Source organism: Helianthus annuus, chromosome 10 (genome assembly GCF_002127325.2).
Source record: "Helianthus annuus cultivar XRQ/B chromosome 10, HanXRQr2.0-SUNRISE, whole genome shotgun sequence".
NCBI lineage: Eukaryota > Viridiplantae > Streptophyta > Magnoliopsida > Asterales > Asteraceae > Helianthus > Helianthus annuus.
Window position 1 is genome coordinate 117,361,845 of NC_035442.2, and position 8,587 is coordinate 117,370,431.

General features: G+C 34.9%; 1 long non-coding RNA gene across 2 annotated transcripts; it reads left to right on the top strand.

Moving 5' to 3' along the window:
* The first annotated feature begins 208 nt into the window (after window positions 1-208).
* LOC118483277 lies at window positions 209-3,104 on the top strand. 2 transcript variants are annotated; one of them, XR_004870175.1, is made up of 7 exons: window positions 209-352; window positions 469-552; window positions 1,183-1,340; window positions 1,414-1,441; window positions 1,760-1,816; window positions 2,662-2,829; window positions 2,934-3,104. It is a non-coding gene; the product is annotated as an uncharacterized LOC118483277 (long non-coding RNA). The 2 variants fall into 2 exon arrangements; XR_004870174.1 differs by having other exon boundaries at window positions 1,414-1,816.
* Window positions 3,105-8,587: the final 5,483 nt, after the last annotated feature.

Sequence of the window (8,587 nt, forward strand, 5' to 3'; positions counted from 1 at the left end):
TTCGGTTGAAATATATATATATCTTTTGCTTCCGCTGTGCATTTATAATTTGTGTTGTTTGACTATGATGATATCAACTACGTCACGATACTCCCCACCGGGCCCACCGGTAATACGTGGAAATATCGTGGTGTGACATTCATTATTATATATATCAATTGACATCGTCCATTTGCGCCAGGAGTCTTTTTTACTTTTGATTTTTGCCACGGAAGTTCGCTTCTTTGATTTCCCCCTTAACAACTCAACTCAAGTCCCACACACATCTACACCTCAGTAACAAAGAGAGCGCTGGGAGAGAGAGAGAGAGAGAGAGTCGACGAGAGAACGAAGGGCATCCGACGAGGATCCGGTAAGTAGCCACCTCTTGCTTCCTCTAACTTCTCCGGTTCTCCCCCTTCCACCACAGCCTCTTCATAAACGTCTTGATCGGTACGTATCGTCTGTTTTTGTGTGTGTGTTTTATAGGGTTTTCAGTGAGAGATGGTGCCGAAAAATGAAGCGACTGAAGAGCCGTTGGCAGATTCTCTGACTTCTGTGCTTGAAGATGAGGTATGGTGTTGTTTTATACTATTTTTGTTGTTTTGTTGATTTTATCTACTGTTGTTTATGATTTGTGATAAAAAGGAGTAGGTTGCTGTGATGTGAGTGTTTGTGCTGTGTGGTAGCTGTGGAGTGGGTGTGAGTTGTGTGATTTTGAATTTTATGTGGTTATATTTTAGGTTTTTTAGGGTTTAGGGTTTAATGATGTGTTTGTTGAACTGTTTTCTTTGTTCTTACAAATGTTGTATGCTTTTGAAGTTAAACTGCTTTTTACATTTCAGGTTTTTAGTGTTTAGGGTTCAATGTTGCTGTATAGTTTTTGAATCTAAAGTGCTTAGTACATTTCAGGTTTCTATAGGGTATAATGATGTGTTTTTCAAACTGTTTTTTTTTTCTTTCAAATGCTGTATAATTTTGAATTTAAGGTGCTTACATTTCATTGTTAAGGATTTCATGGTGTGTTTTTCATACTGTCCTATTTGTTTTTACAAATATTGTAGAAAGATTAGCATCTATAGTGGTTTTGTTATGCTCTGCACTGACATATCAACTGATTGTTGTATTCTCATTGCTATAGAAGTTTAAAAAGTTATTGTTCTTTAGTTGAATTTTTATAGTGGTTCTTGGTTTCTTTTGAAGGACATCTGCAAGGAGAAAGTCGTTGTAGAAGTGTACGAAGAAACATTTCTCGAGGCTAAAATTTTTATTCGCCGAAAAAGGGAACTACGGTGACAAGGCCTCACTTCTCTTGCGCTTTGTGTCCCGTTTGTTTCCAATCTGTGCTGCCTGCGATGAAGGTTACCACAATCTCCGTTTACCATTTTGAATACAATTCTTCCAACTATTTTCTTATAATCTGTCACTTCGCAGGTCTCCCTGCGTGCACATTTTTGTTCAGGTTAGGGTCTCTTATACATGATTTGTTTGATTTAGTTAATACTGATACTTTGATTGTTTAATTTGAAGTCGAAGCATATTTTTTAGTTCAGTCTTTTTTTCTACGGATTTAGTTTGGTAAGATCCTAAAATCTTGTAAATGGTCTCAAGAATATAAGTACTTGGGCATTGAAGGATTTGATTATAATGAAATTAAAAGGCTGAGAGTTTAATTCCATTGGAGTTATGGTGCTGTGGTAATACTTGAATTTCAGTTTCAGTTGGTTTTTGAATGGATTTACATTTATTTCTTAGCTAGCTAATTTTCGTCTCTCTAAAGGAACGTGGGACTCTACACATTTTAACACTTGGGCGGGAGGCTGTTCTTGAAGTATAGGTTAGATCGAGTAACTAATTTTACATACACTTGCAAAAGCAATTTTTTGTTGAACTATTTATCATATTCAAATAAAAAAGGACAAAAGATACAGGGTAGGGTCAATTCACTTGGTTTAAATTGGTTGATTAAGAATCTAATAGTTCTTTATAAGACAACTGAAATTAAACTTTTAACTCATAATTTAAGGGTCTCACTATTCTCACACCCCTAAAATTTTATTTTCACACCCCTACATATATACGGCCCGTATAGAGTTATACGGGCCGTATAACTGATTGTTGCACAAAAAAATGTCAGAGAATGTTTTTTTTGTCTCCATATATACGAGCCGTATAACATTATACGACCCGTATACAATGTTGTATGACCTATATAAGGTTATACGGCCCAAACCTCATATAATGTATACGACCCGTATAAATTGTTTATACGACCTAATATTTTCTCCATCTATACGAGTCGTATAGCATTATACGAGTCGTATAACATTATACGACCCAATATTTGTCATGTCGGATTATTCTATACAGGCCGTATAACGTTATACGGCCCGTATACATGGTGTGAAATTAAGATTTTGGGGTGTGGGATTATTAGGACGCTTATTTAATTATGAATATCAACTTGAAGTAAGCTATTAATTTTCCTAGGTGCAGAACATCACCTTCAAAAGTGGTGCCTTTCTACTAAAGAAAACAAAGTTAAAAAATTGGTGGCTTATAAAATATAAATCATAAATGTACCTGTCACAGGTCTCTAATTACAGATTTAACAACGGAAAAATTTCAATTGTTGTGTAATATTGTAACACCTAATTCTATTTTGTGCTTATTGTATAACAGGTCTTTTGTTGGATCTTGATTGATAACATGATATATTGCAAGTACGAGTTGTAGATTACATTTCGTTGATTGTAACAAATAAGGGTGTAACTTTTATTTACTCGGTAAAAGTTGGTCCGATTGTAAGGTAACGGGTCAGCAGGTGAAACTGCAGGTTGTATTTCATAGGTAACTATAATCAGTGTAACATTACGGTTTTAGATAGCAGATTGCATTTTATTGTTAACACTTAACACACCAGCTCAGCTATCGTTTTGATGGTTAATCTTTAGGACAAGTAGTAGCAAGATGTTTACCCACTCAATACACACGAGGTTGGTACACAGTGCTGATTACCAAATGGATGGGTTTGTTGACGGCGTTGAATGTCCCTTTTTATGTTCTCCAAGAGCTGTAAATATGTCCTTTTGAACAAAACAGTGTATAACTATTGAAACAAGTAGAGCAAGTATAACGCCCTGCGTTTTCAAACTTCCTACATTTAGAAACCTTACGTGAAATTCTAACTTTGGAAATCTTGTGTTCTTATAACCATTCTTTCATTGTAATCGTTGTAAAATACGGAACTTGCTTCGTAAATAAAACTTGTACATTACACTTTTTACCTAGTTAAATCATGTTTTATTTCATATTTCACCTTGTTACAAGTTAGGGGAAACATTGTTGCACATTATTACACAACTTAACTAACAAAATTACTCATTATAATGTTTTAAAAAAATAAAAAAATAAAGAAATATGGCAGCCCCAATTCAGCAAAATTCAGCCCATATAGTTGGGTTTTGTGGGCTAGTTTCAAGGTGTAACCCCTTCTAAACACTTCCAAAGCCCAACCCATTGAAACCCTAATCCTTCCCCCTATAAATACCACTTATAACCAGCCTCCCTACCACTTTTGCAACCCTAAAAACTCACAAAACATCCACCAAACCGTAGCTGAAAGCAAGGGTTCGAGTAGATTGACACCCCTTCACGAAAATGAGCATAACTCACTCAATTCTTATCCGATTCACTCGATTCTTTTTCCTACTTGCTTGTATAATCATGGGGTTCGATTCCTAGACTTCTCCTTGGAGAAATCAGACCTGGAAATGCCCCGAAATAGTCCATAAACTTTCTGTTTGTTTTTATGTTCATCAAAAACTTGTTTAAACCTATGCAACTTGTGTCCAACACATCTCATACCTATGTCCTAATGCTTACAACTTATCCCATGGTTGGTTAAGCTTAAAAACAAGGTTGAGACATTTAAAATCAGAGGATTAAACCTCATAAACTTGGTGTTTTATTTAGGGTTTTTAACCCACAAGTCATGTCAAACTTTGTCTTTGATACATGAGTGATTATGGAACAACTTGGGTTGTCCAAACATACAATCCTCACATGATTTGATGATTTCTCTTAGTTAGTGTGTATATTTCTTATTCTTTATTGTATGTTCATGACCCTCCTTGGTTGTTTTTTTTACATCAAGTGTAGTGGTGAACACATAGAGGTGCCTAAATGGAAGACTTGATCTTCCTACCTCCTACATGACTTCTATGACATTTAGAGGTACCAAAATGAAGATTTTAATCTTCTACCTCATGCTTGAACTATTGGACATATATTATATAACCTAAATATATCATTCGAATAATCGAATCTTTGATGATGAACTAGTGTTCATATGTCGGGGTACTAGATTACATCATCCTAGACTATGATAACTTGTCACGATTCTAATGGAACCTTGTTCCATGAAAACATCTAAACTCCTTCGAGTTTCCTAGTGTCAAGAACAAGCATCATATGTACTAAATGATTATTTTCCATGTTATTCTCATATCTTACTTTTATGTTGTTTTAAACACCGAATCTCGACTCTAAACATACTTGAACTTTATTCCTTATACATTCGGACTCTAAATCTCTACTCGTCAACAATTGGATAATCGGAAAACATATGCAAACTTTGTGAGTATACTCGTACTTTTCCCCTTTTTACTTTTACTACTTTTGGGGTGTAACATGTTTACCTATTGAAACTTACACATGAACTTTTGTCTAAACACATGAACATTCCTATAACATGCTTGTATATGTGATGGCTTGATACTTTAAATTTGGGTGATTCTTATGTGTTGAACTTATCATTAACTTCGTACGAGCCAAACCTTGACATATGTAGCGCTATAGGATTAACGACCCGCCTCTACTGAAACTTTGGTTATGTCATGAGCAAGTTGCGTTTTCTTGGTTTGATATGTTATACACATGCCTTATTTAATGTTTATCTTGAATCGCATGCTTGCTATGAGGGATTGTTCACGCTTTTATCTTATGCTATGTATGTACCAAACTTGTATACTCGCCTTTGCTTTTGCATTGAATTGTATTTTAAACATGTTACAGGTTGATGAGGATGATGCTAAGAAAAGAAGTAGCGTTGATGCCTAGATACACATATAGACGTTAGGGTTTAATATGTTGTATCATTTTTTGTTATGTTGTCATGTTATTTTGTTAGACTTGTTGTATTTGAATTTCTTGTAATGTTGACAATTTATCTTATGAAATGAAATCGGATTATTCAAATACTTGTCATAATCATTAGCGTTATGATGTCTCGAGCAATCTTCACACTTCGTCTCATCCCGATGTTTCCGCCATTGGTTGGGGTGTGACAGATTGGTATCAGAGCCATAACTATAGGGAATTAGGAAAAGTAGGAATGCTTTCACCTAGTCTATAGTTTTAGAGCCTTATTCGTATGCTTTGCTTGGACTACTACATGATACCTTATTTGTTACTTATTTATGCTCTTTTAAACATGTATGTTACTCATGTGTAATATTTGACATGTTATTCGTACGCATTAAAGCATGTTCTATTATGTGTTAACACTTGTTTTATCATTTCATTATTTAAGTACCATTCTTGATATGCTTTCTTATGTGTTTATACTTGCTTGTGTATTTCCTTCAACACACACTTCCCTCATGCATTTTACTCGATTATTCTAAATCCGACAACACTCATATTGTACAAATGAGACGAATTCACCAAAATAGGCGTGAAACCCACAATTTAGTGAACGACTCTCAATCTATCTATTCTTCTTTTTACACGAGATATCGCCATTGAGCTAGGAGTGAAATCCACATCTAAATGGTAAATCTCAAATTTCAAATTCTAGTGGACCCTCGTCAACATGTCGAAATTAAATTTTGACCCGACGAGTACCAACCACACTTAGGATAAGAAATTGTCAAGTTAGGGGTGAAACCCGCACCTTGTCGACTAGTTCCACTCCTTGATATTTTGTTTTTCATAAATCCCGCCAAGTCTCGAAATTTCGATTGATTTGGGACATGTAGTAACCGGAAGGGTAAATACCGTTAACCGACTTGTCGGCGAGAGTATTTTACCTATTAGGCCAAAGCATGCTCCTCAAATTCGAAAGACTTTTCGACCACTTTGGTTAGTCAAAGTTCCGTTTTGGAACCATCCAAATTTTGATCAACATGTGTTTCTAATATTTATTTTATATGATGCAATCTTTCAAACTCGAGTATACTTTCGTTATTCTCTTTTCATGCACACAACATATTGAACCTTTACCATACATTTATATATATGCACGATTTCATATAATATAATTTCATATTCCTTGTAACGACGAGTGCAGACATATCATTAAGATTGGAGTGATTTCCTTACCTTGACGACTAACTCCACTCCCCTTTTTCTAAAAAAAAACGACATCACCAACGAGTTAGGGGTGATTCCCTTACCTAGATGATCGTTACCAAAACGCCTCTTCAAAATATCTTATTATGCAAACTCGATCATATTTTATACCCAAATTGTTTATCATTATTCAAAATACCCACTCATACCGATTTCAAAAAACATTGTTTTATCAAACGTACTTCTTATTCTACAGTCTATTTTCACTCAACTCATATACACGAGATTCTTAATCATGTCTTAAAACGTTTTATTACTCGAACTCCAAAACCTTACGAAATGCTACCTATCAATTAAATCGGTCCAACGAAACTCTTGCCCATGAACTTCATATTCGACTTAATCACTAAAACTTGCTCACATTATACCGTCATACTAGAGACTTCCATTCTTAATTGAAACCAAACCAACCCTTCTCAATTACTTATAGGATCTTATAGATATTATGAAATCGTTTTACCAAAGAATATTTCCAACATCAACAAACCACTTGTCAAAACCCTTTAAAATGAACACTAAGACCTTTGATAAATCCTTTTTCCAAGGATCAACGTATTCACAAAAACTCCAAAATTTCTTGTTTTGATGAAACGAACTTACTTTTTCGTAGACCTTTTCCTACACCTATTTTCCAAAACACGTGGGCAAGAAGACTTCATGGGGACCGACCATCTTCGGATTTCGTAAACTCTTTTAAAACAAAGATAGCATTTCCATTCATTACAAAATACGTTAAGCATGACCAATGAGTACTTTATGTTCCTTTACATATACAAACTATATTCTACCTTTCAAACCAAGCTCAATCTAATTTTGATTCGACAAACTCAACGTTTTGTTTAAACAACTATACATGCACATCATCATACACATTTTAGACGATATCTCGCGATAACATCATTTATATCGTTTGTATCTACATACTTAACCTTTTTTTTCTCCGCAATGTCTCAACGTACACCATATACGCAATATTTATTTTTCATACCTACACCTATGTTCATACGTTTTATGCTTGTACTCATACACATACTACTTATACGTTTTACGCTTCTACTTGTACACATACTACTTACACGTTTTATGTTTATGCTCATACATACATGCGTATTCATACTTAAACTTATGCTCATACTTTCATCCTTACTCATGATTCGTATATTCGTACCTACACGCGAGCGTAATCCGAGTGATTCGCTTACGTGGGTCCCATACATGCTTAAACATAAACATGCTTACATACGAAATTCTTCTACGTACACATTCTTATTTTCAAATTCATGTATACCTTGATTCATACATAACTAGTACAAGCTATGTGGATCATGCGACGATCAGTATAATCGCGGGTGCACACGAGATTATAGTGATAGGCGTATGAGAACCATAGAGTGTACTACTGTGTATGGTAAGACACGGAACGTAACATGACCCCGAGTAACGAAACGGACGTAATGTGGTTAAAACATGGTGGATACGCCGCTGGTACTTCCTATATATAAGTGTTTTCACCATGTTACCAAACTTTCGTAAAACGTGCCATGAGAAATTCAGTGTGTTGCAGACCTTTTGGACCTAATACAACTTCACGCAACTCACAAACGCATTATATCCAATTATTCATGACGAGACTTCATCCTTAACACACTACGTTCATCTATCCAACACTTATGCTATTCACATACTTGTACTCTTTAAGAGCCATTCGTTCATTCTATACTCGTATTATTTTATACAAAACTCGTTCGCAATCCAACTTGTTTAAACATTTGAGTCCTAACTTACCTCATTACCTATAAAATAGCCTCCCTATTCTTGATTCTTGTGTAACTATACTTAGTATCTCTCTATTGCTTTATTTAAAGTAACAAACCTTTTCGTTCCTCTCAATAAACAGGTTTTACGAAAGTATGATTTTTTTATACTATCCTTAAAAACTTCCCCTTGCAAATCTACCTTGATGTTCTCCAAAATTTGGTACTTTTCAAAACTTTCAAACTTCCCAAGTTTCAATTCTTAATGATCACCTTTATGCCAAAAACTCTTTCAAGCCTTCCTCTTAAATAAATTTCGGGACGAAATTTCCTAAAGGAGGGGAGACTATAACGCCCTGCGTTTTCAAACTTCCTACATTTAGAAACCTTACGTGAAATTCTAACTTTGGAAATCTTGTGTTCTTATAACCATTCTTTCA